At 52.0% G+C, this 18,087-nt stretch overlaps 1 protein-coding gene across 3 annotated transcripts in view; it reads right to left on the bottom strand.

Moving 5' to 3' along the window:
• Nucleotides 1–17,113, bottom strand: part of EPB41 (erythrocyte membrane protein band 4.1) — a 192,139-nt gene extending 175,026 nt beyond the window's left edge. Inside the window, exon 1 of one of the 3 annotated variants that reach the window (XM_018057127.1) lies at nucleotides 16,962–17,113. The gene's annotated coding sequence lies outside the window, so the exon portion shown is untranslated. Of the gene's footprint in view, nucleotides 1–11,955; nucleotides 12,176–16,852; nucleotides 16,939–16,961 lie in introns of those variants that run through there. The other 2 variants (XM_018057136.1, XM_018057087.1) reach the window with 2 other exon arrangements.

Genomic DNA, 18,087 nt, shown 5'->3' with positions numbered 1-18,087 from the left:
ATGATTATTTTTTAGAATGCATTGACTGCAACATGTGTATATATATTTTAATTACAGCATACAAGGCTGCCTGTGCTAGACTTTTTCAAGACAAAAGCAAAAGAAATCGGCAGATGCAATGAAAGACAATATGTTAAATGAATACTCTTTCATATTTGAAAACACAGAGCACGTTTTGACCTCTCTGATAGAATGCACTTTGCTTACAAAAACTGAGTTAAGCTCTGTTTTAGAGAGTTCTCTGTGCATAGCAAAAGCAAAAAAAAAAAAAAGAACAGTAAATATGATTAAAATACATATACTGGAGTTGGCAATTTATGCCCTTTCTTCTATGAAGACACTCCAAGAAACAAGGGGCAAAAGGGAAGGAAGTTGAAATTGTAAAAGAGATTCCAGTGGACAGTCACTGAGGTATTCTTTAGGCCTCCAGATTCACAAAATGTAGAACTAGATAGGCCCTCAGAGATCAGCAAGCCCAAGCTACATTTAAACATTTTGGAAAAGGAGTCCAAAAACTGGAAGAGGCTTGCCTGAGCCTCACACAGCACAGGGGTGGCAGAGTCCAAACCTGAACTCAAGTTTTCTGACCCCTACTACAGATTCTGTTCACTTCCTTCTTCTAAGTCCAGCTCCTTTCTCTTCTGAAGTTGGAGGCCACAATAAATTGTACAGCCATAAAACCTAGGACTATCTGAGCCAGAAGGGAAATAACTTATTATTAAAAATAATGACCATTACATTTATTAGATATTTACTATGTGCCAGGTACATACTGAGTACTTTATATGCATTAATGCACTTAGCCTCATAGCACCCCTGCAAAGTGTTATTAGCCTCAATTATAGTCTAAGAAACTACAGTCTAGAAACATCAGATGATTTGCCCAATGTCACACAGCTTAAAACTAAATCTGTCTTCTACCACTGTCCTCGGCCACACACGGCTTTCATGTCACTCTCAAGAAAGCACTTGGAAATTAGATGAAGGAGCAACATCAATGTCTGTCCCAAAACCCCAGGGAATGGCTGCTGTGGCTGCTTCTGACTGGAGCCCTGGGACATTCAAGGAGGGACCTAAGGATCTGACCTCCCACGACCCTTCCAACCCCCTTCTCTTACCAGCTGGACTGAGCTTAATGGCCCTGATCCAGCCAAGCTTCCAGCGCACTCAAGCTTAACCCACTAATTCTCTCTCCCTCAGGCAGGGAAACCTGCAGGCCCAGAGGGCTTCCCAAGAAACATGGGGACAGGCTCAGTGCCACCAGCTAGCTGAGCCCCTTCTAAACCTGCTGAAGTCAGCCTACCCCAACCCTCCCTTGGGAGAGGGCAGAGGAGGAGCTATGACAAAGCAGGCAGGGACTGGGGGCCAGGCTTGACTTGCCCTAAGATCGTCCAAAGTTGCTGAAGCAGGACAGTTCCTGAACTGTCTGTGCTGCATTTAGCTAGTCTCCATTTCTAAGCCTTCCAGTGACTGAAGTTTCTCCATGGGGGAAAAAAGAGAGAAATCACTACAAATAAGCTCCAGCCTTAGCTCTGCAATAAGCTCACTGTGTGGCTCTGGGCAAGTCACTTACCCTCTCTCTTAGCTCAGGCTGCCTTAACAAAATGCCATAGACTGGGTGGCTTAAGCAATAGAAATTTATATTCTCACAGTTCTGGAGTCTGAAGTCCAAGATCAGGGTGCCACCCTGGTTAGATTCCAGTAAGAGCTCTCTTCCTGGTTCGTAGACAGCCACCTCTTCTCAGCCCCCCACATGGCAGAGAGAGGGGGAGCTTGCTGGTGTCTCTTCTCACAGGGACACTAATCTCATCATGAGGGCCCCTCCCCATGACCTCATCTAACCCTAATCACCTCCCAAAGGCCCCGTCTCCAAATACCATCACATTGGGATTAAGGCTTCAACGTGAATGTTGGACAGAACACAAATATTCATCCATTACACCCTCTCTGGGCTCCCATTTCCACACCAATCAAATGGAGGTGCCTATCCAGGATGTCACAGGGTAGCAAGAAGGATCAATTATGTAGGAGGTGCAAAGGGTTTTTCAGATGACAGGCCCACATCTGCACTGAGTATGAGTTATATTGTTTATTTTTATTTTATTCTGCTGTCAACAAAGCAGGAAAAAAACCTCTCAATCCCAAGGCAAAAGCCTCCCTGGAATTGAGGACACACTGGTCCCCCTTTCTTCAGCCAGCAGACATTTATTGAGCACCTCCTGTGTGTGGGCACTGGGGACCATGGAATGAATGAGATGAGTCCAGCAGCCCCAAGAACAAACATCCTCCACCTCATCCCATATTCGGGTGACGGCAAGAAGAGGTAAAAGGATCGGGGGCTTTTGAGGTAGGCAGACCTGGGTTTAAATCAAGGCTCCAGCAGGGACTTCCCTGGTGGTCCAGTGGCTAGGACTCCACACTCCCAGTACAAGGGGCCAGGTTTGATCCCTGGTCAGGGAATTAAATCCCACATGCTGCAACTACAGATCCCACATGCCACAACTAAGATCCAGTGCAGCCAAATTTAAATATATATATTTAATCCTTATTAAAAAAAAAAAAAAAAACAATAGCTCTACCACTAAGATGCTATGTGAGTTCAGGCGAGTCACCACTCCTCTTCCTTATCTATAAAATGGGGATGATATGTGCCAACCATTGTACCAAGTACTTTTTATGCAACATGTCACTGAACCTTTACAACAGCCCCTTGAGGAAGGTATGACTATAATGCCCATTTTACAGATAAGGAAATAAGAATCTCAGAAGTGAAAAACTTTCCCCAAATCACCCAGGTAGTAAGGATCAGAATTAGGATTCAAACCCACATCTGCCTGGCTTTACTGCTGGTGCTCTTGCAGCTTACAGATTGTCTGCATTTCTGTAATGGTTATTACAATAATACCAGTGTACAGAGCACCCTCTGTGTGCCTAGATCCTTTACCTGCATTCTCTTATTTAGTTCTCACAGCCCTACAGAGTGGGTACTATTTTAACCCCATTCTTTCGCTTTGGGAACAGAAGTCAGAGAGGTGAAGCAATTTGCCTAGTGTTACACAAGCTTCCCTGATAGCTCAGTGCATAAAGAACCCGCCTGCAATGCAGGAGACCCCAGTTCGATTCCTCAGTTGGGGAGACCCCTGGAGAAGGGATAGGCTACCCACTTCAGTATTCTTGGGGTTCCCTTGTGTCTCAGCTGGTAGAGAACCTGCCCACAATGTGGGAGACCTGGGTTTGATCCCTGGGTTGGGAAGATCCCCTGGAGAAGGGATAGGCTATCCACTCCAGTATTCTGGCCTGGAGAATTCCATGGACTCTATAGTCCATGGGGTCACAAAGAGTCAGACATGACTGAGCCACCTTCACTTTCACACAGCTAAGAAGGGGTATAGTGGGAAAGCCAAGTATGTCTGATTCTAGAACCCTATCCTTGCCTACTACTCTGTCCTGCCTCTCTTCCCCAGTGAAGCCACGTAGGCGTCTTTATCTGTTTATCTCTGTCTGGATGAGAAAGCTGAAGCCCAGCAAAAGTTAACAAAAAGCCTACGGGGACCCAACAACTCAGCAGCTAAGCAGGGACTTGAACCCAGGCTCCTGAGTCTTAAACACTGGGTTATTTCCTTCATCCACAATACCTGAATCCTGGGCATCAGAAAATGCCGCTGTGGGACTTCCCTGGTGGCCCAGTGGTTAGGAATCTACCTGCCAATGCAGGGGATATGGGTTTGATCTGTGGTCCAGGAAGATTCCACATACTTCAGGGCAACTAAGTCCGTGTGCCACAACTACTGAGCCCACATGCCCCGGAACCCGTGCTCTACAACAAGAGAAGCCGCTGCAATGAGAAGCCCATGCACCGAAACCAGAGCATAGCCCCACCTTGCCATAACTAGAGAAAGCCCATGTGTAGCAACAAAGACCCAGAGCAGTCAAAAAGAAATTTAAAAAAAAATTTTTTTTTTTTTTTAAAGAAAGAAAAAGCCCCTATGAGCTAGACCTTTGGAAAACACACCTAGCTGTTCCAGGGGCATGAGGATCCCTTCTAAACCAAGCCAGGCATGGAGAACCAAGGGTTTAAGGGAGAAGAAACTTTCCAGAACACTGCCTGGGAAAGACAGCAGTTAAACTGGTTATGCAGATGCCCTTAGCTTTGGGCATCTCTGCGTTGGTCTCTCTAAGCCATGGACCCATAGCTGGAAGTGGAGAGAGGAAGCAGCTCCAGGCCTGGGGCCCCACTGTCCAGCACAGCTGTCTGCTGTGATTTCTGCTGAGAAACAAAAAGCTCAATCCTCTGGGCCTAAGTGCTAATTACCAATAATGACATAATAACCATGTGGGCCCGACAGCCAAACAGTCCCAACTAGAAATTCTGCATAGCTCAGACTTAGGAACAAAAGATCTGGGCACTCCAATGGAAACTGATGCCCTGGCAGAAACTGTCAGAAGCTAAAGGGCTTCAGGATTGACCAACCAAAGTATTATCTGGCAAATGGAGAGAATGATGACCACTCACACAATTATTTATTAATTTGTTGTGTTTGTGTGTATGTGTGCATGCTCAGATTAGTGCTAGAGAAGAAAGCTTCATTTATTCATTAATTCACTCCACAAGGACTTCCCTGGTGGGCTAGTGGTTGAGCGTCCACATTCCAGCGCAGGCGTTTGATCCCTGATCTGGGAAGAGTCCATATACCACAGACGAACTAAGCTCATGTTCCACAGCTACTGAGCCCACGTTCTCGGCCCCGTGCTCCGCTACAAGAGAAGCCGTCACAAAGAGAAACCCATGCACCACATCCAGCCCTTGCTTGCTGCAACTAGAGAAAGCCTGTGAACAGCAACAAGGACCCAGAACAGTCAAAAATAACTTAATTAATTTTAAAAAATTCGCTCCACAAATATTTGTTGAGCACCTACTATGTACCACAGACTCTTCTAGGTACAAGAGATATGACATTGAAACAGACAGACAAATATCACCATCATCTCTGAGCTTACATGCCAGTGAGGGGAGTCAAACGATAAGCAGATACTCCATGAAATATTGTAGGTTAAAGAATGGTAAGAGATGTGGAGAAAAAAAAGCCGGGAGGGAGGAGAGGGAGTGTCACACTGTTAAACAGAGCTGTCTGGAAAGGCCTTACTGAGCAGGTGACATTTAAACAAAAAAAATTAAGAAGATGAGAGAACAAGTTATGGAAGGATCTGGGGTAGGTGTTCCAGGTTGAAGGACCAGCAAGTGCAAAGGCCCTGGGGTTGGCGGTATGGCTGGTAGATTCAAGGACTTGCCACCTGAGACAAACCTCCAAGTCGTTAACAGAAATAGGAAAGAAAAGGCATCAGCTAGACTGATCACCCACTGTATACTTGAGCTCTCTTACATCTTAGGACAGTTCTGGGGGTAAGGATAATGCTCACTTGTCTGGCTGCTTTATGGTTGAGGAAACAAGACCCAAAGAAGAGAGGTAATGATCCCACAGAGGCTTCCCAGGCTGTGCAGTGGTAAAGGGTGCAGCAGCCAGCGCAGGAGACGCAAGAGACGTGGGTTCGATCCCCGGGTTGGGAAGATCCCCTGGAATAGGAAATGGCAACCCACTCCAGTATTCTTGCCTGGAAAATTCCATGGTCAGAGGAGCCTGGCCGGCTATAGTCCACGGGGTCCCAAAGAGTCAGACCTGACTGAGCACATAGGCACACAGTGAGCCCACATCACACCGCTAGAACAGGCAGATCTGCTTGCCTCCGCTTTTCTCCAGCCTCCCTGCTCCTCTTCTCTGGGCCCTGTCTGTGCAAATCTAAATACGTCTGTGTTGAGTGAATGAACGGATGGGTGAATCCTGCACATTCTCAAGCCCTGCCTTCTTCATGAACTGCTCCCTAACTGGCCTTGGCTGATTTCTTCTTGCCTCTGCTAATCTCAGAATGACAATAACAGTAATTTCAGTGTGCCTGCTATGGAAGGAGTACTCTACCTGAATTATCTAATTTAGCCCTGAAGTACCAATGAGAAGCTGCTGATATTTTCCCTATTTCATAGGTGAGAAAACTGAGGGAGAACACCTTGCTAGGGGGCCCATGGCTGGTCAGTGGTGAAGCTGCGATCTAAACGGAGCTCTCTCTTGGCCCCCAAATCCCTCCTTTTAATCCTGTAGTGTTAGTAGAAACCTCTGACATCAATCCATCCCCTTTCTTTTATAAATCAGAAAAAAGGCTCCGAGAGGGCATGGGGAAGGGATACCGCCCTCCAGCCCGCAGTGTAGCAGTCTTCCACTCCACCAGATTTGGGGCCTGGACCAGGTTTGCCCTTTGAGACCTATCTCACAGCCTCTGCGAAAGTCTTAGTGTTGCCTTAGCTCCCTGAGGACAGTGCCAGAGAACTCAGAAGCCACCTCTGCCCCTGAGCCTTCAACTGTCCCCACAGTAAGAAAACCAGCCAAGGCCTGGGTGATGCAAGACCCTCCCAACTCTGCTTTTCCCAAGCACTTTCAGTGGCAATGGAGCAGAGGAGGCTGCAGAAGGGCAACCCTGTCCTCGTGTGACTCCTGGAAGAGAGGCCGTGCAGGCGTGGTGCCTGGAGGGCAGAGACAGGCCAGGGGCAGAGGCCAAAATCAGGCCAAGGGTGAGGCTAGAGTGTTCCAGCCAACCAGGAAGGCGGAAGTCAGGGGTGGTGGTGGGGGATGCTGAGCCTCTGACTTTGAAACCAGTCTACTGGATGTCATCTGTTCAACAAGAAGCTATGAATACTCCAAGCCCCTAGACTGAGATGTTCTCAGAGGCAGCAGTTATCACAGTTGCTATAACAGCTATCACAGCAGCAATCACAGTTGCTCCCTACCACTGGGAATTTCCAGGTGGTTCAGTGGCAAAGAAGCCACCTGCCGATGCAGGGGATGCGGGTTCAATCCCCTGGTGGGGAAGATCCCCTGGAGAAGGAAATGGCAACTCACTCCAGTGTTCTTGCCTAGGAAATCCCATGGACAGAGGAGCGCTGGGGACTATAGTCCATGGGGTCGCAAGAGTCAGACATGACTAAGCAACTGAGCACGCACGCGCGCGCGCGCACGCACACACACACACACACACACACACACACACACACACACAAACACATATACAATGATCCCGTATCACTGAGTGACTAAACAACAACCTACCATTGAGCCCTCACTGTGCTGAGCCCCAGACTAAGTGCTCTATTCACCTTACTGCCAGTCCTCACAGTAAAGTCACCCATTCCACAGCAGAGGAAAGAGAGGCTCAGGGAGGTGCCATGATAGCCAGCATCACAAGCATTCACAGAACCGTGCAAAACGTGTCCAGAGACCTACGTTCCTGCTCTGTGACCTTGTGCCATCAGCCGCCTACTCTGATCTGAATTTCCCACATCTGCACCAAAAGAGACTTGGTCACCAGCCTTTGCTGTAAAATCCAAGAGGCTCAGGGATCCAGTGCCACCCACAGATACAGGGCATGACATTTGCTCCTCTCCCAATCACCCAGAAAAACAAGGGCCTGATTATCAGCTTGCAGGGGAAAAAAATTAAGCTACATATTTTCAAAATTTTTGTCCCTTTTTCAGGGCTGCCGCTGGTTTTGGCCTCTAGTCTGGGAGGGGCTTTCTGGGTGGGGAGCTGGGGAGAGTCCAAGCCTTAAGACCACATGTCCTTGAGCCTGAGGCCAAGGGGGGCAAGGGACAGGAGGGAACAAGCTTGGCAGTGGGCCAGGACCCCTCTGGAGATATGGGGCTGTTTCTTAATCCTTTCCTTCCTTTGTTGGCTAGCGCTGGCTGCCAGGAGAGGGAGGGGAAGCAGTGGGTGGAACCAGGGAGACCAAGAAGTCCAAATCATGATGATTTCAGCAGAGCTGCCTTTGACGGGTGCCTATGACATTCAGACACCATACAAGGCCATTTGTGGGGCTTACCTCATTGAAGTCTCCACCCTTCCCTGTGAGGAAGGCCACTGTCCCCATTTCACTGAGGTGGAAACTGAGGTTCAGGGAGGGCAAAACGACTGAAGGCCACAAAACCCATAAGTGGCAGAGCCAGCAGGGACCTCAGTTTGTTGACTCCTGAGAGAGACAGCCACTGGGTGTGACTAGAGTTGGGGTGAGAGGAACAAGGAGGGAAGCAGGAGGGTGGGTGGGGAGAGGAGCACGGTGGAAAGGGCCCTGGCAGTCTCACTGGGGGCGGGGGGCAGCAGTTACGAAGGCGCAGGAAGAAAAGGGTACCAAGTGTGGGATCTGGGCCTGCCTCCCTGTCCAGCCTCATTGAAATCAGCACCAACCTCTCCCTTCCTGCTTCGGCCATACCAAACTAGGTACTTAGGACCTGAGCACGTGGGGTAGGTTCAACCCTTCACACATGCTGTTCCCTATGCCTAGGAGTCTGTTCCCTCCACTGCCTACCTAGAGAGCTCTTACTCATCCTTCAAATCCCAGCTGAGCTATCTCTCCCCCTGATGCCCAGTGTTAACCACCTGCTGGTCTGGGCTCAGTCACTTCAAGCTTCCTGAAGGGGAGGAACATCCTCTCTGCGCCATCTTTGTGCCCCCCCAGAACCTGGTACACAGTCTATGCTCGATAGATGTTTGTTGTCTCTGCTTGTATTTTCTCATTGAAACGTCGAGGCAAGCAAAACAGGTTTTCTTTTCTTAAAAAAGTTTATTACTTTTCACCTTTTTTCCCCCTTTGGCCTCACCTCACAGCATATGGAACTTCCCCAACCAACTGACCGGGGATCAAACCATGCCCTCTGCAGTGGAAGCACAGACTCTTAACTGCTGGACCAAAGGGAAGCCCCCAAAACAGATTTTCTCATCCACACTTCCAAGGCGAGGACAACAGGGCAAGAGAGGGGGTGATTTCCAGGGGCCACACAGACATCAGTGGCATTGGCAGGGCAAGACTCAAGGCTTATCTGCATCTCACAGCCCCACCCGGCCTCCACCCCCAAAGAGCTCTCACCCCTGCCAAAGTCACCACGAGGGACCCCTAAGGCAGGAGGAGGGGCATGGGCCCTGGGGGAACTGAGGCAGAAGGTGCAAGGAGCAGACAAGGGGCTCTTACCCCCTGACTCCAGCAGGTCCCATCACCCCCAGACCTAAGACATCACTCTCACCTCTGTCCCCTCCTGCCTGCCCACAGGGGTCCCTTGACACGCCCTGCAGGCTCCAGCTCTGCTTCCTGGACAGAGCTCACAACCACCCATGGTGCGTGTTCCCCCCTCCCCAGCTCAGTCCTAGGCCCCATACCCCAGCACTGCTCACCTGCAGAGTTGCCCTGCCCCTTCCCTCCTGTCTGTGTCCACACCAAGTGATCCAAGTGCAACACAAGCCTGACCACCCCCTTCCCCAGCTTCATGCCCAATGGCCCCCATGGCCTCCACGTCAAGTCCCCTAACTCCCCTGAACCTGTCTCGCCAGCCGTGTTCCCCCAAGTGCAGGTCACGGCTCTGTATGTGGCCAAGCAATTCCTTCCACTAGGATGGCTCTTTCTCCTTGTCTTCGCCTGAAGAGACAGTTGCAGGCCACACTTTGCATCCATCAGAGGTGGAGCTGGTAGTTCCCGTGTCCTCCTCCCCAGCCAGACTCCGAAATCCGCGGGGCAGGAGACAGCGGGGGCAGAGATTACACAGTCTCACCTCTGTGCCCCATGCCCAGCACAGGGCTGGGCACAGAGTGGGTGTGGGTGAAAGCAGACAGATAGGAAAGGGAGGGACATTCTTACTTCTAAGAGGCCTCCTCCCTTCCCACATGTGGGCCCCTTTCAGAACCTGTTAGATTGGTGACTACCCACCCATCCCCAGCGGGTTCCTCCCAGGCCTGGTCTCCACTGTCTCAAGAGGGATGTTTTTGTAATCCCAAAATAATACTCGTAATTATAATAACAATAATTGCTATCACTGAGTACTCACCGTGTGCCTTACGAGGCTGTAAGAATTCTTAAGAGGTAGGCAGGTTCTTTCTTTATTCCCATTTTACAGATAAGGACAGTATGGTTCTAAAAGGTTAAATGTCTTGCCCAAGGTCACACAACTAGAAAGCAACAGATCTAGGATTCAAAGCCAGGTCTATCTGACTCTCAACTACAACACTATCAGGCCTTTGGCTTTCTGTTCTCTCCTTTCAATACTTGGAGCACCAGAGTGGGCGGGGTGACATGCATGTGTGTGTGTGTGTGTGTGTGTGTGCAGCAAAGAGTCCAGCAGCCCCCACCAACCCTGTGTTGGGTGATGCAGACAGACAGAAAGGACTCAGACCCAGCCTCTACCTTCGTGGGGCAGGTGAGTCTCACATGAAGAACTGTGGCCGTGGGGTGAGCAGCCTTGTGTCTGAGCCCCATCTCCACCCCCAAATAACTCTGTGACTCTGTAACTCACTTGATTTACTCAGCACCAATTACATCATCCATAAAGTAGGGGCCATAATGCCTACCTCATAGGGTCACTGGGAGGACTAGATGAAATAATGTGTCTAGAATAACATAAAACAACCAGCCCAGCATATAAAAAAATCCAATAACCGGCAACAGTACATATGAGGACTCGAATCTGTACTATCCCCAGGCCAAGGTAGGATGCAATTCTCCAGGCTCCCTCACTGCAGCCTCCTCAGCCAGGGCCAAAGACTAACAATGAGAATAGTCCCTGCTCCACCCATTTGCTCACTGAATAATCCTTTGAGGGGAGTATGTTTTACTCACCCTGTTTTAACAGATGAGGTAACCGAGGCCCAGAGATGGTGGGTTATTGAATCAAGTCACACAACAACAAAAAAATGGCAGAGCTGAGTCCTCCGCTCAGCCACTTCCACACTGGGCAGAAGCCAGCCCTTATCCCTGGACCCTGGCCAGCCTGCTGGGGAGGCTAGGGCTCCTGACTCCTAGATTCTAGTTCCTCCTGGGTGGGAAGTTTAAAGTAGGAGAAAAGAGCCAAAAAGAGGAACCCTTTACTTTGTCCCCTCCCAGAATGAGCCCAGGGCGGGGAGGAAACCAACAGTTACCAAGCAGGGCCCTGTGCCCAGCACTTCTCACTAGCTCCTGCCACTGCCCACGTGGGGCAGGTGTTAGGATATGCATGTCTCTGATGAGGTCTCCAGGACTCAGAGAGGGTTGTGTCTTGTCTGAGGTCACACAGCTAGGAAACTGGCAGTCTTGGGAGGCAGAGTCCCTCCTCATCCCTCCCGCCTTCAGCCCTAGATCTCCTCAGCAAGCAGCTCCACCCTTCTGATGAAATCCAGAAGTTCCACCATTCATTCCCCAGACCTAAGCAGAGGCCCTGAGTCTAGCTGCCTATAGGCCACTCGCTCTGCTCCCTGATGCCTGCTTGGTACTTGACCCCACACTCAGCTCAGAGGACTCAGGGCTCACAGAGACCTGACCCCAAGGAATTCACCATCTTGGGAGCAAAGCGAGGACTCGCGTTCACTGAGCCCCTATAATGCTGCGCACTTCACACGTGTTAGCCTTTTAATCCAATACAAAGCACATTGATGGGTGCACCGTGACTCCGAATTTATATGCGCTTTCATTCAGAAATATTCACTGCACATCTACTACGAGCCATTCTATCCTCAGTGCTGGGGGACAGCAGTGAGCAGGAGAACAAACATCCCGGCTGCTTGTGGGGTTCACACGAATAAAACAACAAACATGCTTGTATCAGGCAGGCGTTAATATTCCCACCTCATAGAGGCAAAACCGAGACGCAAAGAGCTGCCTAGCTTGCACACGGCAGAGTAAGGATTCTAGTCCAGGCCAGTCTGCCCGGAGACCTTTGCATTGTGTCACGTGACCCAAAAACCACCACATCAGCATGCCAGGCATCCCGTGAGAAGTCAGCTGGTTGCGACAGGATCCGAACTTCAGAGTTAGGACCCTCCCTCGTCTCTTCCTCCCCCACCCCAGGCTTCCCTTTATACCTCCCAGTGGCCGTTCCTTAGCAGAACCAGTACTCACCCAGATCGGGATCCCGCAGCCGTCAGGGAAAAGCCGTGGAGCCATCGCCATGGTGACACATGGAAGGAAAAGACAGCAGTGAGACACAGCACAGCCAGCAAACACGTCTTCGGGGTCCCTCTTCAGCCTGAGCGTGGGCCCAGGGGAACCCTGCCCTCCCTCTGACTCAGGCTCTTTGGGACAGATACTCCCTTAGTCAGCAATCTGATAATCTACCCTGAGCTCATGAGGTTTCCCAGGGCCCAGCCCACTGGAAGCAGCAGGATCCCTGTGCACAAACATTAGCTGAGCACCTACTGTGTGCCAGGTGTCAGTCCTTGCCCTCATGGAACCTACAGTCAATGAGGAGGCAATCTTACAATAACTGAATTGCAATTGTGATGAGCGCTTCAAGGAGGAGACTCGAGAACTTGGCTCCATACCCTGGCTCTACGACATACTAGCTTTGTGATACCAGGCCTATTTCTTCATTTCTCTGCACCTCAGTTATTCTTCTGTAAAATGGGGAAGGTATTAGTACCCACCTCCAGGGCTGTTGTGAAGATTGAGTTAATAGATGTAAAACATTTTGAAGAATGTTTGGCACACAGTAACAGAGTAAACTCTTCAGAAATGTTAGCTACTATTACCATAGGGAGCTGTAGGCATGGGTTTCAGAGACCTCTAGTGTGGGTCAGGCCACCATTGACCTGAGAAGGTAGAGATGAAAGGAGATGAGAAGTGAAGCTCTGAGTCCAGTGCCTGGTGTCTGGTAACTAATTACTCAATAAATAGCAGTGACATTTATTGCTGACATAAATAGGACTGTTCTCCAGTGCAACCTCAGGATAGAGCATCTCGGCAGAGTTGCTGTCAGAAACGCTCCCTCCCCACAAACATACACCTAGAACTGCAGCTTTGAACTGAAAAATAACCAGCCCCCACCTTCTCACCTGATTCCACAAACATCTCTTCTCCTTTGACCTTTCCAGTAACCAAGGAAGTGGACAAAGACAGAATTATTACTATTCCCATTTTATAGATGAAGACAGTGAGGTGATGGGACTCTTCTCTGTGTGTTCTTAGCCCTCATTTCACATCTCCAAAACGAGTTAAGTGGTTGAGCCAAGATTCTAGCTGGCACCTGCCTGGATTTTGCTCTCCCTTCCATTTTTCCCTTCAGTCTCTGCAATACTATGTGTCCAGTCCTAGACAAGCCTTTGAACATCTCCAGCTTCAGTCCCTTCATCTGAAATCTCGAATCATAATTAGAACTGCAGCCTCCTGAGCACTTACTGTGCATGGCACTTTGTGCCAAGCCTTTCAAATGTCAAACAGCCAGCCCAGGATCCAAGCTTTCCCTCCACAGGCTCAGTCACTGCTACCTGACCCCTCCTCTAACCCTTGACCCTATCACCAACTTCAGCCACTCACCCACAGGCCAAGGAATGTCTGCACTCAACGACCCCAAACCCATGCTTTACTGATGGAGAAACTGAGGTCCAAATTGGCCACATACCCCAGGGTGCCTTTCATGCCCAGCTCTTGCACTGAGCATAGTCAGGTGGGGCTGGCCCTTTGGAGAAGCTCCCTGTGAGGCCCTGACCCACAAGTTGCTCCTCCTGTTCCTTACCCCACCCCTGCTCACTGGGCCCAGAGCGTACCCACACAGCCTGTCCCCCACCTCCCTAGCCTGAACATCACAGAGCTTGCTTTGAGCTCACCCAGCAGGGGTCAGGCAGGTTCTGCAAGTAAGGGTTAAGTAATGCGGGTGCCTCAGTACCTACTGGGTGGAGTCACCCTCTTGTAGCTGAACCTGAGCTTTGGAGTCAGACAGACCTGGCTTAGAATCCCCAATCACTTTCTAGTTATGTGACTCTGCTCAAGTCAGTTCACCTCCCTGAATAGAGATAATACCTAGTCCCTCAGGAGGATGTTGGGATTATGAGAAATACGTAATGTTGCATATGAAAGGCTTGGCACAACGCACCCTGCACAAGTGCTCAAGAGGCTACAGTTCTATGATTCGAGAACATAGGCCAAGAACAGGACTTGAGTGCCCGTTATACTCAACTTTGCCCTTTATCCCCATTCTCTCCCCTCCCCTCACGTGGGGTGAGGATTGTCCCAAACTAGGTCCTGGGGGCTGCAGTAATGAGTGCTGGAAGATCTTAGAGACTCTCTGTTCCTTCCCAGAAAGAGAAAACTGAGACCCTGGAGAGAAAAGTGACTGCCCACAGATGATCAGGGAGTATACTCCTGCCCCATTAACCAACATCAGAATCTTAGGCCCTGGAGAAACTCCGAGTGACCCATGTCCCAGGGGACTGTCATAAAAGTCTACTCCGCAAACCCCCAACAAATCTCAGGCCACCACGGCCTCCACAGTGAGCCTTTCATGGGTATCCTATTCGGCCCTGGTGGCTCAGACAGTAAAGAATCCGCCTGCAATGCGGGAGACCTGGGTTCAATCCCTGGCTTGGGAAGATCCCCTGGAGGAGGACATGACAACCCACTCCAATATTCTTGCCTGGAGAATCCCAGTGAGGATTCTGGTGGGCTATTGACCATGGGGTTGCAAAGAGTCAGATATGACTGAGTGACTAAGCACAGCACAGCACAGCACATTCAGCCCTTTGGCTAGCAGAGCCATACACGTCACACAGGAGGTGCTCTGGGAAGGCTTGGGGAATAACCACATGAAATTCCTCTCTGGTTCCACAGCTCCGCTCAGGCTCCCCCTCCAGGGGGTCTCTCTTTGCATCTCCCTTCCTTGCTCCCACCCTGGCCAGCCTCTGTCTCAGATCCTATCAGCAGCACACAACTCCAGCCAGCAGCACTCTGGGCCTCCAGAGGCCTCTACAGTGTCAGCATCTTCCCAGCCAGGCTGGGATGTTCCTGTCCGGCACAGCCAGCCAGGCTCCCGTCCAGTGTCCATTTTGCAAACAGGGTGCTGGCTTTGCCCTGCCACGGCCCCATTCCCACTGGCCTAGGGACTGGGGCAGCTGGGAGCTTCTGTTGGTACCTGGGGCCTTCAGGAGGGAGACTAGCCTGGTCTAGGCAGTTCAGGGATGGGCTGATCAGAAAATAGATGGGTGTCACCCACACAAGACACTCCACCCGTATCCCACGTTGCCAGGGACCTGGCAGGTCCTGCCTGACTCTTCTGTATACACAGAGGAAACCTCAGGGCTTCCTCACCCCATTCCCTTCTTAATGCACCCCTGCTGGCCTGTTCCCAGACCAGCTACCATTCCGGTCACTGCACACTCAGTGCTCATTTGATTCTGCTAATGCCTGTAAGATCTGGATTATTGATAAAGGAGGAACCTGGGGCTCAGAGAGGTGAAATGACTCATGCAAGGTCACATAGCAGGGAAATGGCAGGGCCAGGCTTCAAACCCAGTTCTGCTGCACGAAAAGCCTATAGGATCCCCGAAGTCCCCTTCTGTCCCTCCTCTCCGCGCTCCCTACAGCTTCGGAATGCCCTTCTTCCCCTAACTCCCACCTCCTCTGCCAAGTTTCTCCTCCCCACCCCTGGTCAGAATGAACAACTCCCACCTCACCGGTGCTCCTAACACCTTGTTTACATACACTGGACAGCTGCGGTGCAGGAGTTATTTCTGAGGCATCTGTTTCTCTGACACTCACAAGGACCCTGAAGGCAGAGAGTGACCCCACTAAGTGCCCCTTAGACCTGAGAGTCTGTCATTTATACCTCCACCCTCCCTCACGCCCCCTCCATGAAAAGTCTTCTGGTGGCCTCCTGTTGATCCCCTCCCCACCCCCAGCCTTCTGCCAAGGCCAGTCCCCAGCTTGTAACTGGGGTGAAGGTGGGAGCATGCAGTTAGTAGCCTCTGGGGCTCTGCTGCCAGTGCTCTGGGCGCCCTGGGGCCCCACCCTCATCCTTCAGTAGCTGAGCCGTTCTTCCAGGGACTTCCAGCTGCCCGAAGCCCCAACCCAGGTCAGGCTCTCCCCAAACATCCTCCCGGAGAAAGGGCTCAGAAGCAAAGGGGGGGTGGGGAGCTGCCTTCAGTTCTAATCTGGGAATTTAAGGGGTCACATTCAGTCACTCCTCTCCCAGAAGAATCTGTGGGCCTCCGGAGTAACCTCCCCTAATCCTACCAGGTAGTCCTCCCCGCCCTCCTTCTGGGGCAAGCTTGGGCTGAGGTTGGTCTGGACACGTCCTGGCCTCCAATTTGCTGGAGGGAAGAAGTCCTATCCCAACCCACAGAGGTGGGGTCTGCTAGAAAGTGTAGATGAGGGCAGGACAGGGAGAGGCCGGGCCACACACAGAGGAGACGAGAGACACAGGGAAACGGGAGATGAGATCTAGCCGGAACCAGAGCACGACAGGGAGACCCGGCCGACCGGAGGCAGAGAGAAGTCCCCTAAACCCAGCCTGGAAAGGGAGCGTGTGCGGCCGGGGCGGCGGCAGCAGAGCCACCCTGGCCGGCAGAGCCGGCGCCCCAGCTCGCGGGTCCCTCAGTCCGGAAACTCAAAGTCAGTTACGTAAGGGCCGGAGCGGGGCGCGGGGGCCGGGACCGGGCTGCCCGCTCCCGGCGCGCGCCGCCGTCCCACCCGCTCCAGCCGCGCTCAGCCCGCCCGGCAGGAGCACGCAGGGCCCACAGGGCGGAGTTCAGGGGGTGGTAGTGGGGGAAGCCTGGGCTGCAGCCCTCCGCAGAGACCCGCCCGCCCGCGCCTCACCCCGGACCCCCGCCCCAGACAGGCCCGGAACCGGCTGGGACCGCGCGCCCAGCGCCCAGCTCCGGACGCGAGCTCTCGGACCCCTTTCCTGCCTCCCCTGCCCCTCCCCGCACCCTGAACTTCGGGAATCCCAGACCACCCCCCGCTGGACCCCCAGTTGGAAACTGGGGACCCGGGACCTCTATAGCGCCCCCGACCCTGAGAACCAGACCTTTCCCGGCTCCCCGCGGGACGCCCCGGCCCTTGGGGAGTGCGTCCGTCTGTCTCTCACCCCGTCCCTCCCGGGACCCGGGCTCGTCCCTCAGGAGGTCCAGGCTCACCTGGGCTGGACAGGGCGGGGACCTGGCCGGGCCGGGCCGGGCCGCGTTCTCGCCCTCCGCCGCTCTCGCCCTTTAAGAGGTTCCTGCCACTTTGCCCCTTCGGGGGCCTCCACCTGCACTGACAGGGCAACTCTGGCGTGAGGCCCCGCCCCCGACCCGGGGTGCCTTAGGATTGGTGCAGGCAACTGCCAGTCAGCAGAGCGGCGGGGAGGAGGGGGGAGGAACTGGGCGGGGCAAAAAGAGCGTCGCAACCGGGAAGCGGCAAGGGCTGCAGGTGCGGCCTGACGGGACGCCCAGCGCTGGCCGGTAGGGTTGCTGACCCTCTGGGTCTGCGGAGGTTCGAACTGGGAGCGCCTGAATTGGCTGGTGCGGTGTCTAACGTCGTATGGCAAAAGTATGATGCAATTTGCCATGTGGTGCTACCCCCTAAGTCTGGAAGGGAGGCACGGACTTGGTCACAGGGGACTAGGGAAGTAATCCTGAAGAGGACCCCTGGATGCCCTGTGCCGTCTGTGTCAGAGTCACTACTCTGAAGCTGAGTTTCCTCAACTATAAATCTTGAAGAATATTTTCCTGAGAATTAGCAATATATGTTAAGTACCAAGCTCCGGGCTGGCGCACGGTGGGTGGTCTTCAGTAAATGTGGACTCTGGTCCCCTTTATTCGCATCTTCCCACTAAGAGACTTTCCCTTCCTTATTGTCTGTCCTATCAGCGCTGGAAGGGGCTTACATAGTCACTGGTCCAAATCCCCTCCCCTCTGTACCGCATTTCAGAGCTGTGCTCACAGACTTCCAGGTGGTTCAGTGGTAAAAGCATCCGCTTGCCAATGCAGGAGATACGGGTTCAATCCCAGGAAGATACCCTGGGAGAAGGAAATAGCAACCCACTCCAGTATTCTTATTGGGAAATCCCATGGACAGAGGAGCCTGGTGGAGTACAGTCCATACGCACACACTTTCAGTGATGGGAAGCTCATCACTTCCCAGTCAGGCCTCCTTCACTTTAAACCCGTCCGGAGACTTCAAAAGCTCTGCCTATTAAGGCCAACTCTGCCCTTTAGGAGTCCTGCCCACAAAGAACAAACCTAATCCCTCTTCCGAGCTGAGGAATGGCAGAATCACAAA

The sequence above is a fragment of the Capra hircus genome, chromosome 2 (assembly GCF_001704415.2).
Source record: "Capra hircus breed San Clemente chromosome 2, ASM170441v1, whole genome shotgun sequence".
Taxonomy (NCBI): Eukaryota; Metazoa; Chordata; class Mammalia; order Artiodactyla; family Bovidae; genus Capra; species Capra hircus.
Note: the sequence above shows the minus strand (reverse complement) of the source record. Positions and strands in the feature narration are given on the sequence as shown.